At 38.0% G+C, this 23,660-nt stretch overlaps 1 protein-coding gene across 7 annotated transcripts in view; it reads left to right on the top strand.

Moving 5' to 3' along the window:
* Positions 1–3,409: 3,409 nt before the first annotated feature.
* The window catches only part of LOC129747357 (kinesin-like protein KIF12), an 83,866-nt gene continuing 63,615 nt past the window's right edge, over positions 3,410–23,660 (top strand). For 2 of the 7 annotated variants that reach the window (XM_055741514.1, XM_055741513.1), the window contains exon 1: positions 3,410–3,581. The gene's annotated coding sequence lies outside the window, so the exon portion shown is untranslated. Of the gene's footprint in view, positions 4,333–23,660 lie in introns of all 7 variants that reach the window. The other 5 variants (XM_055741515.1, XM_055741512.1, XM_055741516.1 and 2 more) reach the window with 3 other exon arrangements.

The raw sequence follows: 23,660 nt of genomic DNA, 5'->3' as shown, positions 1-23,660 counted from the left end.
TCCTGGCAAAGACGGTGAAGTAAGGGAAGCAGTAGTGCAAACCGCACATGGAGTTTATGAGCGTCCGGCTGTGAAGCTTGCAATACTTGATGTACGGCGCGATGCATAAGTAAACCAGGCACCGGTTTACGGGGGGGAGTGTCACGGCGCGCCTCCATCATATGAAATTTTGATATTTTTTCCGTGTAGATGGCTAGGAACAGATAGCAAAGGCTGTGCGAAAGAACCTTTAAAGTTGTCAGGAAGTAGTTCGGAGAGATTTCTCTAAAAGAAGAATAAGCGACAACTGATAGAAGCATTTTGTGAAGATAGAGCGCCAGATTTATTGAGCAGTTATTTTTTGATACGAATTTAAGGCCATTCTTGGATGACTAGTTAGACCACGTCACGTGAAAGGCAAGTGGAAAGGATTGCACAACGTTGTGATATAAGTACTACGTCTTTCGAGCAATCCGCGATCAAAGCTTCCACTGTGCAAGTTATTTAACCGCAACCAGCGTCCAGCAGTAACAGAACCAAAACGGCGTCAAAGGCGTCGGCTTTTAGAAGATCGTTGCTATAGTTACCAGTCAGTAGCATACAAGAACATCTTATTAAGCCGCATACAGAATTTAGAAGAGCAGGAGTAGAAATAGAGAAAATTACTAAACGTAAGTAACTTACCTATGAGATTTAGCCATAAGTTAAACAATGAAATCGTTACAGGAATTTTTTAATATATTGTATATTAAAAACTCGGAAACAACTCTACATCACTCTTCTAAAATCCACAGGTGGTATCAGAAAAGACATCGAAACCTGGATCAGAAAGGCCCGATTTGCGTTTGCGAGTCTCCGGAACATCTGGCGCTCACACCAGATCTCTCTACAAACGAAAATCCGAATCTTCAACTCAAACGTCAAATCCGTATTGTTGTACGGAAGCGAAACTTGGTGCACATATGCGGTGACGACGATGAAACTGCAAATTTTTGTGAATCGCTGCCTGCGGAGTATCATCCGCGCTTGGTGGCCTGCAATTGGATCTCAAACAAGGAACTGTATCGCCGGTGTCATCAAAGGGCGCTAGAGAAATTGAGATTTGGGAACGCAAGTGGAGATGGATTAGGCACACGCTGCGAAGAGATGAGAACCAGATTAGCAGAGAGGCGCTTGAATGGAATCCAGAGAGACATCGAAGGAGAGGCAGGCCCTGAAACTCGTGGAGGCGAAGCCTAGCCACCGAAATCCGAACTGTCGACGAAAATTTTGAACTGGGGCCAAGTGAAGACGCTGGCTCCGGATTGTCGACAGTGGAGGTCTTTTACCACGGTCTTATTCGCCGGAGAATCGACGCGGGACCATTAAGTAAGTAAGTAAGCTGGCAATATGAAGTTATAGTACACTAAAAGGCGCTCAGAAAATCGGCATGATCTAATTAGGGTTACCGTATCCCGAAACAGCAAAAAGGGCAACTACAGATGAAGTTGAACCCCGATTATCTGAATTCCGGTTTCCGGGCTCCCGCGTTATCCCAGCCATCAGATTGATACAAATTCATGTATTTGATGAGCTGTGCGCCCGAATGGTATGCAAAACAGAAGGAAAAGGATGGGCAGTAGAACCTTGCTTATCCGAGGTATTCGGGGAAAGAACCACCTCGAATAAGTGAAACCTCGGATTAAACTAAATACATGGACAAACCCTATCCTTTTGCTCAAGTATTGCATATCATCCAGGCGCATTGCTTGGTACTTGCATGGATTTTATTTTTCTCGAACCACAATAAAAACATGAACAATCCATTTCGAAGAGTTTTTTTTGACACGTACATTTCCGTTACAAACATTATTTTATATTTGTGATCATTTTATTTGTGCACGAGGCATTTAAGCATATTACCTAAATTTTCTGCATATACTGTTTGCATACTCAAAGGCGCTTATCGCGCTAAAGGGTGCTACGGTCAAAATTTGGTCAATATCAACTTGACGTATTTCTTTCAATTTTGCATTTAAAAAACCTGAACACCCCTCATTTTTAAGGTGTGTATGTGTAGAATGTTGCTCCTATTTTGATTTTGGAATTCACTCTTCAGTTGTCAAAATGCCGTCCAAGGAAGAAGAGCAGCGTATCGCACGCAAAACTGGCAAAATCGCTTAAAATTGCCAAATCAACCGTTACAAATGTAATTAAAGTATTTGGGGCACGTTTGTCGACAGCCAGGAAGTCTGGAAGTCGGGGGGAAATCGAAAACCGGAAGCCGCTGAGACGACAAAGAGAGTTGCCGGTAGTTTCAAGCGAAACCCTAACCTCTCTCTCCGAGATGCCGCATATAAGCTGGGTGTATCGTCTACAACCGTGCATCGAGCCAAAAAACGAGCTGGACTATCGACTTACAAGAATCTAATTAAACTTGAAAAAGAAATTCAATTTGATTTTTTAAATAAACGATTTCACCCTTTAACTGTTTATAAAAACCAAATATGCATGCTTATGAATACAAGATGTTAAAGTAATTTGTTGAAAGCTGTATTCCTTTTGTAGTTTTTGCATAAGATATGAGACAACTTCATAAAATGGAGGAAATACGTTGGTTTTTCTGATCAAATGTCTTTCAACAACAAAAAAAGAGTGCATTTGGTAAAATTTTACAAAAAAAAACGTCCATTTCTCGATCGAAAAAGAGTACATGCAACCTAATCCACATCTATCTATGCCTAGATGCTGTTACGACGCTGTAGAGGGAAAAGTTAGTTCAGATTTTTATTAGGAAAATCCACCAAAACCAATTTATTTAAATCTACTGTGGAACAACATGGCTAAACACACAGTTCAAAATAATGAAGGTTTAATTTTCATAATGAAATAATCTGGAAGATCCACAAATGAATACTGCACAAAAAGATTGGAGTAAGTTTATCCACTACAGCTATCAGTTTAAATCTTTAAATCAATAGATGAGCTTGCGAAAAACTTGTCTACTCCTGAAGGTAGACAACTTCAATAAGAAATCTCAACAGAAATGTATGAAAAATTCTTGGTCGCACAGTGCTTTCCCCAAAATCAACGATTGTTTTTTTTGCAAATCATTGATTTATAAACTGTTGTTCATTTTGACCATTGATGCTTTTGTCTGGCAGCTTGATCAAAATAACTATGAAACTTACTAGCCATTACAAATCTAAATAATAAGTTAAATTTGATTCAAAACAGGTTCTTTCATGTTAATCAATGAAAAATAACCAACATTATGTACCGGCCATGTGTTCCAACCACGAAGTGACCAGCGAGGGTATTTGCATGATGGTTTGATACAGGTTACCTGGTATACTTAGCCATAACTCAACCGACAAAAAAGCACGACACCACGATTTTTTCGATATCCTTTGTCCAAATCAGAAAAGAATCGTCCAGACGAGCGCCAACCTTTCCAGTGACCGGACGTACCTCAGCAGATCTCGGATATTATTCTGGTGTCGCCATCCTGTTCTGGGCAGTACTTTGCCTCCTTATTCATCCCCCCTTACCGGTTGTAGTGTTGGAAAGGGCGCATAAATTATAATCGCGTTCCTGTCCTCCTCCTGCCTTGGGTCAATCAGGTAGGATAGCGTGTGGGTGCGCGGAGATTGGGTATTGGTAAATCAGGAATTGGGAAAGTGTGTCTGTGTGTTTAATGGTGAAGAGGGTGGTGCAATCGCTCCATCAGCACGAGAAACATATTTGTGATGTATGGGGGGTAATTACTCGTTTGCTGGTTTTGTCTATGGGACTTTAACCCGCCTTTAGTGTCCGGTGAAGACTGTCGGTCGCTTGACACGTAATGGAGTGGAGGTGGCATGTGTTGTGTATGCAAGAATGTACGGATTGCGTGTCCTTGCCCCCGGTGATCGCAGTCCATCGGTGAGGAAAAGCCCCGTTTGGTCGTGTGTGAAAATATAGAGCGCCAGCCATATGAGTATGACCGTGGATTTGGTTCCATGTAGTGTGGCCTCTGAATGCGAAGGATATATTTTATCCATGGTGTAATGTTCTGTCAGTCGCGACCAGGAGCCATTCCTTTATCGGTCGGCAAGAGAAGCGGTTTGAAATGGGACATTGTGAATTGAAGAATAATTGAACATAATAACGGTGACACAGTTTTTCAGTTCTTCTGTAATTCAAGGTTGGGAACGTGTTGCTGCTACACGCATGCAAAACTTTATAGATAGCTTGAAGTGTCCAGGTGAAAAGTTGTGAATGAGTTTTGAAAAACTTCCTCAAAGGCCCAGTTTGAATAGACAAGTGCGTTACTCGAAATATGACGAGAGGGTGGTGGAACGAGATTTCATAAAAAAAAGACATCAGTAAGAGGTGACCTAAATCTACTGAGCTTTCTTCTATCCCGATTATTTATATGTTGGTACTGGAAGCCAACGATTTTTTGTGGTTTTGTGTGGTTTGAAGATCGTTTAGATGGTTTTTTTTTGTTTTGTGACTGGATGCTACAGGAAAAAAATAAGAAGCTTTGCAAATCACGCTTGCCCGTATATGTAACTTTATGTCAATTTAAGTTGACTGCAGATTTCGTTTACTCCAGAATTGCACCGTTACAAACTTCAAACAACATGTTGTACCCAAAACATTAAAAAAAAGTTTATTCCAAATCCAATTACACTCAAAAGAAAAGCACAGTAAAACTATAAAATCCGTGGTTCAAATGAACAACACGCAACCATGTTTTTGAGTCTAATGTTTTGTTTTTTTAAAATACCTCATACATAGTGATTTTACTATGAGTAAAATTTGGATGCGCATTATAAATTCGACTGCGTTTTAGTAAAATTCTCAATGCCAGGATTCGTTTTTTTACAAGGTGCATAGTAAAGTTGATATGTTTCGTGTTATAATAGAGATTAGTATGGATGAGGAGCTTGATTTGAATAGTAAAATTACTATTCATTATGACATTATCAAACTGCAGCATAATATATTTTGCACTATAGTAAATTGTATGTTTTTATAAAAAAAATTAAGTTTGAATTCATTGGGTTTGATAAAAGTAAGTTGAAAGTTGCCGCCGCCCGTGGCCTAGAGGATAGCGTTTCAGTCTTCTAAGCCAGGTCATGAGATCGAGTCTCGGTCACGGCAATACATAGTACTCTTTCTGTGGGCTGGTGGTGTAAGCATTAGTACGATGCTACACAGAAAAAAAATTTGACTATTACGTGTCATTGAAAACTGCAACCTTTAAAATAAATCACCTGTAATTAACAAAACCTGTAATTTTAAATTGTTTTCCTTGAAAGTTAATGAAGATTCATTTATTATTACAGCAAATGTCCTGTAAAAAAGTTGTACACTAAAAATTAAATGTCACGTAATCATGTTTTCGACCTGTAAAATTTTAGTAAATGTCCTGCTCCTTTTTGTTACAGGACATTTGCTTAATTTAACAGGAAACAATTTTTGCTGTGTAGCCATTAAACCCTTTATAAAGCTTTATAAGACCATAGTGTAGGGATGAGATGAAGAATATACAGAAAATAAATCAAATTTAATTAGGAATAAAATAGAATAATAGTTGTTGCTTTAGTAGAATTCAGATCTATTCAGAGAAACATGAACTTTCACTGAGATTCTACATGTGTGTGTTCGTTTTTAAAACCATTAATTTTGTAATTCGTTATTTTGTAACTATAGCCTGCATGATTCTTTGAATTCCAGTAAACCAGAACTCATTATAATAACATAAATTAGTAAAAACAATAAGAATATTTACCTAGTTCAGCCATGAACAGCTTCTCCAAAGCCAAAGTAAAATTATCATACCCGACGGTAAAATTTATAACCCGCACAAATTTTCAGAGATGAATGAACTTTAAGTTTAAAGTCTCTCAAACAATTAATCAACACGCACAAATATTTTTGAGTCCAAAATGTTTCGATCTTCAAAGAATCATGCGTGTAGTACCGTCAAGTGGGGCATCATGCAGCACTTTTCAACTCATAGGCTTTTAAAAACTTGTTATCCACAGATTATCACACCACTTGTACACCAAAAGTTTTAAGATTTATGGGACGTAGTCAGAAAAATAATGGGTATCACCAGATATAATATTAAATTTATAAAACCATGCGATTTTCATCTTACTAAGAAAATGGGGTAAGTTGCGACAAACTTTGTTTTTGTTGAAAAATCAAATGAAAACTTTGAAAATTTATAGTTTACGACACATTTGTGATATCATAGCGTATAAAGCACCAATTGCAGTAAATTTTGGTTCAGTTCTTTTTCTGTCAAAAATGTTTTTAAAGAAAAAGCATTAGGGTGCTGCATACATTTAGGGGTAAATAATACTTAAAAAATTGTACTAGCTGAAATCATCAAAATTAATGTTTGGATGGATGAAATTTTGAAATTAAAAAGGCGTGATGCAAAACAATCATACTCCAGCACATGGAAAAGAGATTTAAAAGGTGAATCTTTGATTTGCATTTTGATGCCTTTTAGCCCAAACTGGGAACTGAAAAAAAAAATATTTTAAAACATTTTGTGATTGTCCGAAAAACATTTTTTCACCAGCAGTGTTGGTATAGTATAATAAAAGCAATATAAAGTTTTTAGTTGATATCATTAAGCCAATCCGTCAAAATTTTTTGCAAGTTACCCTTTTTTCTAAGTAGAGAAAATCATATATTTTTGTAAATTTAAAATAACTGAAGAAACCAATAATTTTTATGACGTTAATTTTATATTCCATCAACCTTAAACATTTTGATACATGCATAAGCGGTGTGATAAGCACTGGATATTATGTTTTTAGAAAGCCATTCAAGTTGAAAAGTGTTGCATGTTACCCTCGTTGGCGGTACTGGTTGAACTTGAATGTTTTCTCACCCTCTAAAATAGGGTTACCATACGCTGTGCTAAAAACAGTACATGCAACTTTTCCAAGAGAGTAAGGAAAACTTCATAAAAAAAACAAAAGGTTAAGAATTTAAAGTCATTCAAATACCCTCAATTGGCTGGAAGTAGTAGAAATGACTAAGCTTTCCAGATTACCTGGTATTATCTGCGCTTTTCCGGTTTTCAAATAAAAAAAAGAAAAAGCCCAGTCCGGCCTGGTTGACCAAATATCGAAGGAAAATGCGCGTATTTATCTCAAATATATCGTCAGATTTGCCCGGATATTGCCCGGTTTTCGAATTGAAAATTTTAAAATCCAATGCCCGGATTGCGCCAGGTTTTTGGATAAAAATGCTCTGATTTGCCCGGCCCAAATACGCTCAGCAAAATTTATGGAAAGCTTAGGAATGACGTACATGATAATTATAAATTGTCTCCTAAAATATTTTCCAAATAATTTATTTATTTATTTATTTATTATTATTAATTCATCGAACAAATGTGTTTAAATGAATAAGTACACGATCACAAAGAATTAAACAATCTTGATTGGTGTAAACGACGAACAAAACGGCTTGATGGTTCTCCGAACTGATGTAAGTGCTCAGCATCCTGGAATATGCGCATCATTGCGCTGATTGGTTCATTGTAGCCGTAAGATGTCCTATGAGTTCGATTCGACAACAGCGAATGAGATCGTGACGTTCTCGACGGAGCTCTAAAGCTGATCATCCTTAGCAGGTTCGGCGATTGCACTTCTCCGTTCAACATTTTTGCGACGAACGTGGCCTGTTGAGTTTTTCGGCGACGTTCAAGAGTATCTAGGCCCAAGAGCTGGCATCGATGAGAATAAGGGGGCAGATCTTCGGGATGACTCCAAGGCAAATGGCGTAAAGCGAATCTTTTTTTTTTTTTTAAATATATCTTTATTAGTACCAATTCATCATTACATTTATATTACATTAATACATTAAATTAGGTGTTCAGTTCAATAATGAACTTTCAGAGCCCTATAGTTTAATAATCACTAAAATTTATTTATTCGATTTAAATTTGCTGAGCACAATCAAGCATTTTTATAAAGGAGAACATCCTGTAGTGAAAAAAAATATTTTAAACTAAAAACTAAAGCTATCCTAAAATTAAACTAATTGTAGAGAGAGCGAATCTCTGCGATGGAAGACTGCATCGATTTGCCTCTGAAGTTGGAGATGATTTTGTTGGCCATCTCTTCGATAGATTCAATGCCTGCAATCCGATGAAGATCTTCGGTGCTGTGCCAAGGTGGAAGCCGCAAAATCATTTTCAGAACCTTGTTCTGAATCCTCTGGATGGCTTTCTTCCTCGTCGCGCAGCAGCTAGACCAAATCGGAACTGCATACATTATCGCTGGTCGGAAGACTTGCTTGTAAATAAGCATCTTATTCTTCAGGCAAAGTCGGGATTTCCTGTTGATGAGAGAATAAAGAGATTTAGTGTATTTATTACATTTAGATCGTAAAGCGAATCTAATAAACCGTTTTTGTACACGTTCGATTCGTAAAATCCAGCTGAGTTGATACGGAGCCCAAACGATTGCAGCGTGCTCAATAATTGATCGGACGAGTGCACAGTAAAGTGACTTCAAGCAATACGGGTCTTTAAATTCTCGCGATATTTTAGACATGAAGCCGAGTTGTCGATTGGCCTTATTAATTACCGAAGAACGTTGATTGTTGAAGGTAAGCTGATCATCTAGGATAACACCAAGATCATTAACTTCGAAGACTCTTTTTATATGCTCATTGCCGATGTAGTAGTCAGATAGAATAGGCGATTTTTTCCGGTGAAAGGTTATCACAGAACACTTTGAGACACTAACAGATAATTTGTTACGTCTACACCATCCATCAAAGTGGTCTAACAACGATTGAAGGTATTCACAGTCCGCAGCGCATTCTATTGAAACGAATATTTTCAGATCATCAGCATATCCAATTTTCGTTCCATCGTCTAAACTGGTTATCAAATCGTTGAAAAATAATGCAAATAATAAAGGCCCCAAGTTACTACCCTGAGGGACGCCAGATCGGTTTATAAAAGGCAAGGAGATGCTATCGTCAATTTTAATTCTTATGCACCTTTCAGTTAAAAATGACTTGAGCCAATCAATCATATTATTATGAATGCCAAGCTTAGCAAGCTTAGCAAGAAATAATAAAAAAGAAAAAGTCAGAGGCTGAATATTCCTATTTGGATTATTCAAAGAAAAAGCAGGAAAAGTAGTATTGATGTTGTGCTTACAAACCCCACAAAACACGATAAAAAACTTGAATTCAAAAGATTTCAGGCGCGTATATTTCCTTTGAACAAACAATATGTTAGATTTGTACGCTACGAAGCATTTGAGTATACTGATTTTGTGCTCTATGAAAACTGTTCGGGGGTTTATTGTATACTCAAAGGCGCTTATTGCGTTCACTGTAAATTACGATTCAAAGATGCCATCATGAATACGGATATTCAGGTAAGGTATTAAATTTGTTTGTAAGTTGTATTTCTTTCGTATTTCTTTCGTATTTCTTGTATAAGCTGTGGAAAACATACTTCCTAATCTGAAACAAACAATTTAATTTTTCTGATTAAATGGCTCTTATAAAAAAGAGTACATTCCGTAAAATTTCACAAAAAGGAGAGTACGTCCATTTCTCGATCAAAAAAGAGTAGATGTACTCTTAAAAGAGTACGTATGGTATCCCTATTCTAAAACCCATTTAAAAAAAATCACAGATGCTTAGTTTTAAAATTACAAACAGCTTTTGTTCCACAAAATAAGTTTATAAATGAGGAAATTTTTTTTATATTTTTTTAATTGCATAACCACGGGGGCTAAGGAACATGACTTTCAGTACATTTTCGGTTGTAGTTTTAACACACGTCAACATTTTTTCCTTAATTTTGAAACATATTAAAACTGACTATAGCTTTATTTTCATATAACTTTTGGTTACACTTGTTGCTTAAAGAACTGAGGTATCTCAACTTATATGAAAAGTAAGTTATAGTGTGATGGTTTTCTGTGATAGAAATAGCAATAATTTCATTGAAAAGTCCTGAAAAATGGGGTCTTTTTACATTTAAATTGAGAAAAAACAATTCATATAACAATCTTATACAAAGTTAGAAATTCAAATTTTATGTTAACATTATAATTATAATTTTGATAATAGGTACTAAATTTTAAAAAAAATCTGTGAATATTTCCAAAATTCTATGCATTGTGGCACAGATTCTGTAATGAAAATTATCTAAAAATTCTGTGAAATTAAGGATTCTTCTTTGATTTCGGGTACCTTGGTGGTAGCTCTTAGACCTAAATGCTAATCAGTTTTTTAGATTGGAAAAAAATGGACCAAGGATTTCTGAGGCAACCAAATTAAAAAAAATCAAAAAATTTCAAGTTTTTGCATGTTTTAAGCTTCTCCTGTCTGTAGCTTTTGACAACTGCATATCAAACAGTTTTAATTAGCATGAATTGTTAGATTAACATATTTCGAAAAGTTCTGCGCAAAAGTAAGTAAAAATAATGATTGGCTTTGCTTTTAAGCCGATTTTAATAAAAACCCCGTCCCCGACTAAATGAAATTTTATGTTTATTTTACAAATAATTGAAGATTCCATCAATTTGACATTTGACTGTTTTTTTAAATAGAAAAAGTTGAATGTTTAAAATTTTTTTCAGGTCAATGTTTAAGGTAACGATTTTTATTGTACTTTCAGGCACCGTAAAACGGGGTAACTTTGATCACCGGGGTAAATTTGACCAACATTAAACTGTTCCTCATAATCATCAGTCTATGGTTTGAATTTTTGAAATCTGTTTTCTACTTTGGGAAGCCTATTAACTGAGTATAAAATAAGCAAAATTTGGTTAGTATTTGAAATTGTTTTCTCTTAGTAAAAATTTAATTTCAAAATCTTAAAATATCTATTTTTCCAAAGCTCACAAACAAACAGCTCTCCCGATGATACCAAAAAGCATTTAGAAGCAAACTGGTTGTTTAATGTGAAAGAACAACTTTTTTCCTTTGTATATGAACAGTTATAGTGCTATTTTTATAGTCATTCAATGGTAAATTTTTATTATTTAAAAAATTAGGACATAACAACAGTAAGCCCGTATTGGACAAATGGATAGGAACCCTATCAAATCGGTAACTTTGAAGAAAAAATGAAAATGGAAATAATGGAAGGGCCTAGGGCATAGGTCGGCAACCTGTGGCTCGCGACCCTCATGCGGCTCTTTGAATATTAAGCTGCGGCTCTCAAACTCACTGCGCAAATAGTATGAATATATCTTTGAATAAAATATTTTAAAAAATTGTGCTTAACCGATAATTGAGTCTTGTGAACTCTAATCCTTTCCTCGGAACCGATAATTGAGTCTTGTGAACACGGATTTTCTTAGATCAAGAAGAAAATTTTAAAATTGTATGATGCAATTGGCATCTGCTGTAGGAACAAGCGGAAACGACCAAATGGAAAAATAGGAAAATGGAAAATTTTTTAAGCCTTATTTTATAATTCTTTGCTTTTCACTGTTTTTGAAGCATCAGATTTATTTTATCGTTAACCGTAAATGCAAAGCATAACTGTTGTTTTCAAACAACAAAAATTAAAATCAAATTACCTATTTGTTTCCAAAATGCGTGTATATTTTTGAATCAATCGAACACTAAAGTTGAGCTGTAGCTAAAAAGAAAATCAAAGTTTTTCATTTACAAAAAAGTAGTACTTAGATTGCCTCTGTTTTGTTATTAAACAGCGGCAATCATTTTTTGAAATTTTAAGCAGTCTCTATCACTTTTTGCTCTCTATGAAAAATGTTCAGTTGAAATTTGTATGAATGTAAAACTTTTATTTTAATGTATCTGAATATAAGAACCTCATACCCATTCCAGATTGCCCAGTGGCAAATGGGTTTGCCAGGATTTTCAATGAAAAACTTTGAAAGGCCAAATTTCCTCCCTGATTATTCACAATTTTTCGATACTGAAAATTTTCCAACTGGTTTTAGTGAAATAAATTCGCATGCATTATTTTGGAATTGTGAGATTAGATTTAAACACCGCTGATGTACCTCAGTAAAAATCATTTCTCGTGTGTTTACATTTCAGATTTGCTCTTACCATTTTATAGAAAATACCTAAATTATGGCTGGATTTACCCGGAAATTACCTGGCTTAAGTTGAAAATTTAGAAACCCTATACCCGGATTTTTCCGACCTGAATACGTACAGAAAAATTCATGAAAGCCAATAAATGACGGGTTGGAAAAGGTGAATAGATACATGGAATTCAAATACAAAATTCCAAAGCTATTGAGAGTTAAAAGCTAAAGTTTGACAGCTTTTCAAACTCGAATCAGCATCGAGAAAGAAACAAAATTTAAATCTGAAACTCTGTTTGAAAACTTAATCACTGGCTTAATACTTGTAATTAATAACTAAATTGACCATTACATCAAAAAGCACCTATTGTGTTGTGAGCCTACTTGGTTGAATGATTCAACTGAATCAAAGCAATCGAAAGATTACTTTTAATTCAACCACGGTAAATGAAAGGGTTCAGATACTGGTATTTCGATAGCAACTTACTATCTTCTTCAGTGAGTGTTTTCGATTGATTAGTAAGTTGCTATCGAAATACCGGTATCTGAAACTTTCATTTACCGTTGTTGAATTAAAAGGAATCTCTCGATTGCTTTGATTCAACCAAAAAGCAGATTTTTTAGAAGTAAATTATATGTATTTAAAAAAAGGTAAACCTTTGAATCTTTGAAAACATTTTAAATTTCAAGTGTGATACCTACTGCCAAGGTTTACCAAAAGCACACAAAAGTTGAACGAAGTTTTAGTAAAGGACATATTTTTTTCATTTTTGGTTAAGAGTTAATTATCGTTGATTTATTTTATTACTTCTCTTTCGAAACTTTGAAATGATCCTAGAACTGATCTTTGCATAAAAAAGGTACTGTTTCTTTATTATTTGTCACGAATTTTCAATAACGGCAACAAAATCATATTATTACAGATTTATTTTGGTCGAACCACAGATTTATTTCCAGTATTCTAAGATTTAGCGAGCATTGATGAATAATCTACAATGTGTTAAATTTTATATTTCATTCAACTGGACGCACAATACTGATGACGCACAATTCCAGATGCATACAATTCTGAAGACACGTTCGCTCGATGTCATGCATGTTTTAAATTTGGAATGACGATGTAATCAGTTATCAGGAACCTTTTTTTTATGAAGTTTCACTGAGATCCTATATGTGTGTGTTCATTTTTTTAAGGGTAATATTCAAATCTACCATTGCTTTAACTACTTTGTCTCTACGATTTTCAACAATCGACTAAGTTATACCCTTTATACCAAGGTTTTCCCAAACTGAACTATATTTACAGCTAAGTAAATAGTGAAATGCACGCCATCCAGAAGTAATTACTGTGTTCTACATTGTTGAAAATGAACGTGAGATATCTGTTTGGATTATGAAAAACCTTGTCGATGCTAGACGGAAATGGATCTTCGTGGCAAGGACTTCAACAACCTAAACCTATCCAAGGCTGGCACTGCTATTCATAGTGCTTCATTCAAACTGTTTGGTGGAAATTATCATCGTTAGATTGAGTACCTACCATTGACATGCCAATTTGGCCTCATTGCAGTAAAACGAAGCTCATTGTGATACCAAAACATGTCACTTTATTGTACTGATAAATACCTTGGATATTGAGGTTTGACCTTTTTTCTGTTTCATTTTCCCGACTTACTAGCTTATGTCTCTCTGCCTCTCTCTCTAACCCTCTGTCTCTGGACCCATTAACACAACTGCAATATAATTTAATGAAAATGACGCGTTTGATAACACGCGGACCGGTCATTACATTGCTCGATGGATTGTCCTTCGTGTTTTGCGTCATAACATTTTCAATAGAAATATATTAATCTCACTAACCTGTACCGAAGACCAACACAATACGCTGGTTTTATTTGGAAATGTTTTAGTTAATCGGAGGATCGAAAATATCTTATTAACAGATTATTCTATGGAAAATTAACAAACCATCATTTCACTGTTTTTAAAAGCTTTTTAGCTTGTTTCATCCGGTTTTCAAAGACTTCCAAGACAGGATCTCTATTTTGCGCCTAAATCTCCATCAATGTGCATATAGTTTATCGTTTCAGAATACTTGTAATTTAAATAAAATATTATTTTAAGACACTTTTCGGGGGCGTTGAAAAAGCTCAGGGAGGCAGTGAGGTGATAATGAGAATCATTTATATTGTGCAAAAGGTCTTTGAAATTGTCAACAATTGTAACAGTATCGACTTTGCTGAAAATATTCTTCTTGAACATCCCGATTTCATTTCAATAAATATCGACTTCAAAGAACATATTTCACTTGAGCATCCCCGTTTTACTCAATCTAAAATTAGATTGCGAGTTCTGCTTCCGAGAGAGGTCTCCTACTCCAGGAACTCACGAGAGTGCTGCCTACCGAGGCACTCAACGGCGTCAACCCTCCTTCCGAGGGAATTCCACCTATGACGTCATGCAGGAATTCCATAATGAGATATTTTTGCAACTGGGGTGTGATCGCTTAGCGTATGATTTAGGTGAAGCCTGTTATCACCAGCTGTTTTGGTAGGCGCCCGGTCAATAACCCCAGCACGGGGATAGTATGAATGTAGTGGTGAACCTGCTTGTCGATATCGATCCACCCGAACTTAGACCCGAGATAGGAGGTTTGATTTCGGATGGGTGAAAGGAAAACAATTCTAATAAGAAGATATTTTCTTCGGGGAATTTCGTAATTATTAGTTCGCTAATAATTACGCAGTTCCGGTCACGAAGATCAATAACCAGTTTGATCTGAGGACTGATTCTTTTCTCGTCCACTTTTCTTTGGACTGTGAAGCAGGAAGGATCGGAAATAATTTGAAGTTTCGCGCGTGCATTAGTACAAAGAGGTACTAATTTAAAAATTAACCAGGTCTTCAACAAATTTTTAAAGTTACTTTTTTCCCTCAGTTTTCCCTCCGAGTGCATCCCATATTATTGCTAGTTTTTTTAAGTGCGATCCGAATTTGAAGAAAGGGTAATTGGTTTTTTTTATTGCGATCAAAGTGCGTAGTGGTTCATTAATTTCCATCACAGATCACCGGAGGTGCCGATTACCCTGCAATCCCGAACGACAAGTCCACAGGAAAGCGATACCGACTTGCGAGAGCCACCCAACAACACGTGGTACGTTTCGACCGACAAGAACCCCGTAGGTCGGCGAAGCGGCATACGCGAGACGGCAGCTGAGCAGCTTAGTGGATCCATCCCCAGGAGAACCCACGATCAGGATTTTCCCGGAAACCGAGCTTCTTCCGGGTAAAAATAAGGTTTGAGCAACTGACAAACGAGTGAGTACTCATTATCGAAATCAACCGCAGCATTCTCTTCTACCTATCTAGGTCATCAAGTGATCAACCAACTGCGATAGCTCAGTCGGTTGGGTCGCTGCAGTATTCGAACCCAGCAATCGTGAGATCACGAGTTCGAACCCCGTTGAATTTACAATCTTTTTTGTGTTGCTTTGCAACTCCACCAAACTCGTTTGAGCGGATCTGAGATCGATCCGGATGTAAATTCGATGATGACATAACGATCGTTAATTAATTGAACCACCAATAACCAAACCCCAAACTCGCACTATGAGAATTTCCTAGGAAAAATTCTTAGATTGGCCATTCCAAAATAGCACTCTACCACCGTTAAATCTGAGGGAAATTCAATAAGCCAGGAAGCGCTTGCGAGCGCTTAGAGTTAGGGGGAAACACCCAAACTGAAATGTAGCAGCTAGTAGTAGGAAAATCGAAAATCTAAAATGTAAACCCACCCACTAACCACCAAACTATTCTGATGGCTTAATATAGTAGATCTACAAATCAAATGAAACTTTGTTGCAGTAGCTTTTATTTATGAGTTGAAGATTTCGTTTTTTTTCGGGTTTCGGTTTTTTTTACTGGAAGGTTGGGTTGACTTCCGATGTTATTCAGCCCCCAATTCTCCCTCCTAAGCGGTTCTAAGGAATTTGTTCGGGTAAAGTGGGTCGAATGAGGATTTTTGAGAAAATTGATTTTCTTTTTGCGTTGGTATTTTTGTGACCAACAAAGACCTTATCTTCGAAGTTGTTATTATTTTCCAAGTAGCTTGTTCAGAGGTCTTTGGTTGGAGTCGACGGTTTGAGGAACAGTGGGGTGATCGGTAATCCAGGGCCATACAAAATACACCCACCCTATTGATGGGTCTCTTGGCCGGGCAAGCACTAAACAGGGGGATGGTCTCTTCGGAGTGGCGCATCTAAATCATCCGCTTAGCACCTTGATTACTCCCACGCCCAACTGCCTCCCGTTGCAGTGGCGCCCAACTTTTAGAGTGGCTCGAAAAACTTTCTTACCATTAATTTTTTTTCCTTCATTTAATTATTAAAAAAAAAAAGAACAGTTGCATCTCATTTTTTATATTTTTATTTCTTTTTCCTTCGTTGAACGCATTTTCTACAAACATAATGAATTTTGATGCTCTTTCAATACTCATGGCTAGATAATATTTTTTTTAATTTAACATTTTTTTTTTGCTCATTTACATATCATATTATTATTTATCTATTTATTTTATTTTTATTTTCGCAATTAAATCTGTTGCATTATTTTTACATTTTAAGATAAATTAATACTACTATTGTTAAAATGGATCGTTTTCCATGCGCTGAATATTTGAGTCTAGAAGAGGTCGATTATGAGCTCGCAATTCGAGATCGTTTAGGAGATGTTGCTCGTAAGCTAGAATTGCCGAGCAAACAACGAATTCTACGGACAATTTTTCGGGAAGATTTGGCACAAAGGCGAAACTATCAATCCAATGATTCAGTTTCGGATTTTTTCTGTTATATAGGGGAACAGTTGTCAAGTATCGAAAGGTCGATTCAACGTAAGAAAATGGATGCCAAGAGCGAATCACGCTTACTACATTATTGGTATCGCTCAAAGCGACTTCAGGCAACATCTGAGGATCAGAAGAAAATGAGAAGGGACTTGGTTCGTAGGATTGAAAGCGTTATGAGTGCCAATAGGGTAGTACTTCCAGCAACACCGGTGAAAGAACAGATACGAGATCTGTTAACACAGAATGGGGGGCCTTCCGGGAATACTAGCATGACCCAAATTCAGACAGGAAATCAACGCAATAGTCTTGGAGCAATCCAGAAGGAAACCAGGCCTTCAGCAGAAACCAAACCAAGCGATGCGGTCACTAAGAGGTTGGAACAGATGGAGGACATGATGAAGGCGATGTTAGCGTTAATGGCCGATCAAGAAGGTGGCCTAAATGGGGGAAATTCCGACAGTGCATCTACTCCTACTAAGCTTAAGCAACGACAGCGGAACGACGATCGATTCAACCGTAGACGAGCGCATCATAGTGACAGCGACGGCGACAGCGAAGAGGAGCAGTCGATGATGGATAGCGACGCGGACAGCAGGGTCAGCGATTTGGTTAGGAGGGGTAGACGCACTGGTTCGGAACCAGAAACGGATCGAAATGGCAGGCGACGAACCCAAGTTAGGGAAAGGGGAGATCATTTCTACAGGGTAGAGAAATGGAAGATTAAGTTTTCGGGGGATCCTCGTTCTCTAAGTGTGGAAGACTTTCTCTACAAAGCTAATAAATTAGCAGAGAGGGAAGGGATTTCGAAAGAAAGGTTGTTAGGAGATATTCATCTTCTGTTGGAAGATTCGGCGTCCGATTGGTTCTTCACCTACGTGGATAATTTTGAGACGTGGGAACAGTTCGAAAAACAAATTAAAAATAGATTCGGGAACCCTAATAAGGATCAAGGCATCCGCCAAAAGATCAAAGATAGAAAACAGCATCGAGGGGAGTCGTTTGCATCCTTTGTGACAGAAATTGAGAAACTCAATCGAATGCTTACTAGACCTATGTCTAGAAGAGCGAAGTTTGAGGCAATTTGGGACAACATGAGACATCATTACCAATCAAAGGTTTCTGTTGTAGACATCAATTCGCTGGAAGAGTTGATAAGGATCAACCGTAAAATTGACGCTACGGATCTTTCCTTACAAAATTCGTGGGAACCACAATCGAAAAGAGCGATTAACAATGTAGAAGTCGGGGAGGATTCCGGAGAGGAGTTTTCGGAAGACGGGGAGTCAGCGGGTGTTAATGCATTGAATGGTCGTCCTTTCAAACAGAGTGCAAATTCAGCTCAACCCCACCCTAACTATTCAAGTCATCAACGAGCAACAACATCATCCGATAAGGGCCAGGATCAATCAAAATCCAATCAGCAATCGAATCAACAACAACAGCAATCGCGACAACAGCAATTTTCGAACTACAATTTACCCTCGGCATCGGCCTGTTGGAATTGCCACCAAGAAGGTCATGGTTGGAGGGATTGTACCAAACCAAGGGTTATTTTTTGCTACGGCTGTGGAAACCTTGGCCGTACCATCCGTTCTTGTGAACGTTGTTCAAGAACAGGATACGCCAATAGTAAATTTCAACAGGGAAACTAAGTCAGGGGTGTCGAAATGGGAATGTTAGCACTCCTAAAAATAAAGTCATTCCCAAAATACACGAATTTGACCCACTTTTCAAAATCCACCACATCCGTATAAATCCAAGCAAATGTCCTCACATCCGCGTACATGTTTTCGAAACGGAAATCGATGCTTTGTTGGACTCAGGAGCTGCCATCAGCGTAACAAATTCGTCGGAAATGGCAGAAAAATACGGTCTGAAAATTCTTCCAGCAGCCGTTAGAGTCAGCACAGCAGATGGGACAGAGTATCGGTGCTTAGGATACCTCAACCTACCATTTCGTTACAAAGAAGTTACCAAAATCATACCAACGCTTATCGTACCACAAATTTCGAGAAAACTCATCCTAGGAGCGGATTTCTGGGAAAGTTTTGGAATTCGTCCAATGATTGATATTGGGAACGGACCGGAGTCGATTGAAACCTTAAATGCGGTGACAGACGCTCTGATCTGTTTCAATATTGAACCATCGGGTGAACTTCCAAAACTCGCCCAGAATGAATCGGATGGAACACTAGACGTGCCGACGTTTGATCCGCCAGAAGAACCTGTACCGGAGAATATTGAGACGGAGCATGATCTTTCAGATCACGAGAGGGGCGAGCTTATTGAAGCAGTTAAGGATTTTGTATTTACGGCCCCGGGGAAACTCGGACGAACTCATCTCATCGAGCACGAGATCATCCTTAAAGATGACGCGAAGCCGAGGAACCAGCCAATCTACAAATGCTCTCCATACATTCAACGCGAAATAGACGCAGAGATTGATCGATTCAAGGAGCTGGGAGCGATTGAGGAGTGTTACAGCGAGTGGACCAATCCTTTGGTTCCTGTTCGAAAATCGAATGGGAAAATCCGAGTATGCCTGGATTCAAGAAGGATCAATTCGATGACTGTAAAGGACTCTTATCCGATGCAAAATATGCAGGACATTTTCCACCGACTGGAATCGGCAAAATTTTTTTCAATAATTGACTTGAAGGATGCGTATTTCCAGATACCCCTCAAGGAGGAAAGTCGGAACTACACAGCCTTCCGGACGTCTAAAGGGTTGTTTCGCTTCAAGGTGTGTCCATTTGGGGTAACAAACGCACCATTCACGATGTGTCGTCTTATGGGCAAGGCACTAGGGTTCGACTTACAGCCACAAGTGTTTGTCTATTTAGATGACATAGTGATTGCCACGAAGAACCTAGATGAACATTTCCGACTTTTGCGGGAAGTCGCAAAAAGACTTAAAAACGCAGGATTAACCATTTCTCTTGAAAAATCAAGATTTTGTCGTAAGCAGGTTATGTACTTAGGGTACCTGCTTACAGAACACGGGATCCGTATCGACCAGTCTAGGATTCAGCCTATCCTAAATTATGCCAGACCGAAATCGGTAAAAGACGTTCGTCGCTTGATGGGACTTGCCGGATTTTACCAAAGATTTATCCCAAATTATAGTAGGATAACCGCCAACATAACCGACCTTTTGAAAAAAGAGAAGAAGTTTTCCTGGACGCCTGAGGCGGAAAACTCTTTTCAAGAACTGAAAGCAGTTCTCACTTCAGCACCAATACTCGCCAACCCCGATTTTGGAAAGCCTTTTACAATCGAGTCTGATGCTTCGGATAACGCAGTGGGAGCTGCGTTAGTTCAGGTCCAGGAGGGTGAGACACGGGTTATCGGGTATTTTAGCAAAAAACTTAGCGCAACTCAGCGGAAATATTCGGCGGTCGAGAAGGAGTGTTTGGGTGTCCTGCTTGCGATCGACAACTTTAAACACTATGTGGAAGGCTCGCGGTTCAAAGTAGTCACCGATGCACGGAGCCTCCTCTGGCTGTTTAAAATTGGCGCGGAATCGGGAAATTCAAAACTTCTTCGATGGGCTCTTCGTATTCAATCATACGACATCGAGCTTGAATATCGAAAAGGGAAAAACAATATTACAGCCGATTGCTTGTCGCGATCGATTGAAGCTGTATCATTGGAATCCATCGACGTAGATTATCAGGAGTTGGTTAAAGACATAACGTTAAATTCAGGAAAATACCATGACTTTCGTATCATTAACGGGGAAATTTGGAAGTACGCAAAGACGTCAAATCATCAGACTGATCCGCGATTCGTTTGGAAACGTTACCCACCAGGCTCGGAAAGAAAGCAGCTGATCCTACAGGAGCACGAAAAAGGACACTTCGGTTACGAGAAAACACTGGCTGCGCTCAAGGAACGCTATCACTGGCCTAAAATGAACGCAGAGGTCCGGAAATTCTGTAGGCAGTGCTTGGCGTGCCAGACGAGCAAAGCAGTGAACATCAACACCACTCCGCCCATGGGCTCACAGAAGCCAGTCGAATATCCGTGGCAGTTTGTCACGCTTGATTTTGTTGGACCACTTCCGGCTTCCGGCAAAAATAGAGCAACATGCCTGCTAGTTGCGACCGACGTTTTTTCAAAATTTGTATTAGTGCAACCATTTCGAGAAGCGAAAGCTGGTCCTCTTTCGGAATTCGTGGAAAATATGATTTTCCGATTATTTGGGGTTCCTGAGATTATCCTGACGGATAATGGAACACAGTTCACGTCGAAAATGTTCACCGATTTACTAAAAAGCTATCACGTTAATCACTGGTTAACACCCGCATACCACCCACAGGTGAATAACACAGAGCGAGTTAATCGTGTGATAACAACAGCGATTAGAGCGACTCTGAAAAAGGAGCACAAGCACTGGGCGGATGACATTCAGGCGATAGCCAATGCCATTCGGACCGCGGTCCATAATTCAACGAAATACAGTCCGTATTTTATAGTTTTTGGTCGAAATCAGGTTTCTGATGGGAGGGAATACGCACAAATAAGGGACAAGGTCCAGAGTGACGAACGCACCGAAGAAAGTGTGTCGAAAGACCGCCAAAAACTGTTCGAGGAAGTTAGGGAGAACCTTACTGCTGCATACAAACGCCACGAAAAAACATACAATTTACGTTCCAATGAAAACTGTCCCCGATACGCTGCTGGAGAAAAAGTCCTGAAGAAAACCTTCGAACTCTCAGATAAAGCAAAAGGGTTCTGCAAAAAGCTTGCTCCAAAATTCGAGCCATGTGTAGTTCGGAAAATATTGGGTACTCACACTTATGAACTGGAAGATTGCCAGGGGAAACGTCTCGGTGTCTTCTTTGCGAACCAAATCAAAAAGTTGCATACTGACTCTTAAAACTCAATTTCTTATTCAGCTATGTAGTTTCAATTTTTTAAAAAAAAGGACAAGGAATCTTCGAGATCATTGAAATACCTCAGGGTCAATTAATCAACTCAGTTGACAACATTATGAATGACACTGAACCCAAATTCACACTTAAAAAACACTAGAAGATTCACTTAAAAGTGAAAACGCAGTGAATTTCTTCCTTTCACGTGGCTCATGTACATTTCACTTGCCTCTCACTTAAGTTTTAAGTGACCGAATCAATATACACTAGCTCATCACTTGAGTTTTAAGTGACCGGCATTGAATGTCTTCGATGCTCACTTGAAATCCACTTGACCGGTCACTTAAGCCAATATTCACTTGCCCATCACTTAAAATTCAAGTGATTTTTTGCAAAGCGGATGTCAACAATGTCAGTATTGATTGTTTCATTGTTGTTTGGAAAAGAAACAACAGAGGTTTGTTTGAGTTGGTAGATGCAGAATTAAAGTAATTTATATGTTATTAAACAATGATGTTTTCCATAGGTCGACCGACAGAAACATCGTGTGATCCGGTTAACACGTTGCAGAGACCCTTTTTAAAGCAATCAGGTTTCGGATACGTTTTCCGATGATGATTTATTTTGAAAATATTCAAGTGCAATTAAAGTAAGTATCATGCAAAACAATAAATACTAGTTAAATTTATTTTATTTTTAAATTATTATTTCAGAAAAGATCAACCCGAATGTCTCGAGACGATCGTCAAAGTGAGGAAGTCAAAGATTTTTCGAAGCCGAAAAATCTTTTTGAAGAAGAAAAAGTGACGTTTTTTACGTTGTATTTTTAATAAATAATTGTTTTGTAGAAACAAAGTTGATTAATGTTTGATATTCCGAAATTTCACCTAAAAACCACTACAATTGAAAGATATTAATGACCTGAGCAAACATTTGAAATTGACTTTGCCATTCACTTGAAATTCACTTGATCGCTCACTTAAGTGATTTCACTTGACCGGTCACTTAAAATTCACATGAATTTACGTATGGCGCAAATTCACTCCAGATGTCACTTACCTTTAAAGTGAAAATTATTTTCGGTGTAGATAATCTTCATTGATTCCGGTGCAAGTAGGTTTCTGGTAGATATTGAAGTGGTTTAAGTGATGACCTAACAGACACAGTAATGCGACAAGCACGAACGTAGAATCACCTTCCCTAGGATCGACGATTTCAGGGTGAAAGAGCTCCTCTGCTTGCATGAAAAATCACGCCGCGAAATCCGACGAATCTAGACGAATAGGGATATGCGAAGTCTGAGGAGAGCTTTCTAAAATTTGTCGATTTAGTATTAGAGCACTTTCGTTATCTTTTACTAAATTGATGTGTTTTGGAAAGTGATCTTCTAAAACTTAAGAGCGAGCTTAACCATGGATAGACTCTACTGAGAAGAGAAGAAAGGAGGAGAAGCTATCTGTCGGGCAATCAAACAACACTTTCAACTGCAGTAGATTTTTTGAATTAAAGGGCCGATTTTTTCCCAGAACTCGTTAACCAAATTAGATCCTTCTTAGGTAACCAAAACGTTAGGGAGCTCACGTTAGGACGCAATCAATCAGTCGACCGGTTGGATATCGTTGATTCCGAAATAAGTAAGCGCTTCTCAAAATTGAATGGGATCAAGCTATGACCTGAACAAAGTAGTGGAACTACCCACGACGGTGAAAAGCGAGCGTCGATCCCAGGAGAAAATGAGGAAATGATTGAAGCGAGGATGAGATACTAAACGCGTCAATGATTCGAAAAAGCGGACTAGCAACAGCTTAACATTCGGAAAAACCCGAATTCGACTTCAAAACAAATCGTTAAGCCTATCCAACAGGCGTGTAAATAGCTATTGTAAATATTCATCGTTAGTTAGTAGTTAGTTTTTCTTCATATT

This window comes from Uranotaenia lowii, chromosome 2 (genome assembly GCF_029784155.1).
Source record: "Uranotaenia lowii strain MFRU-FL chromosome 2, ASM2978415v1, whole genome shotgun sequence".
NCBI lineage: Eukaryota > Metazoa > Arthropoda > Insecta > Diptera > Culicidae > Uranotaenia > Uranotaenia lowii.
Note: the sequence above shows the minus strand (reverse complement) of the source record. Positions and strands in the feature narration are given on the sequence as shown.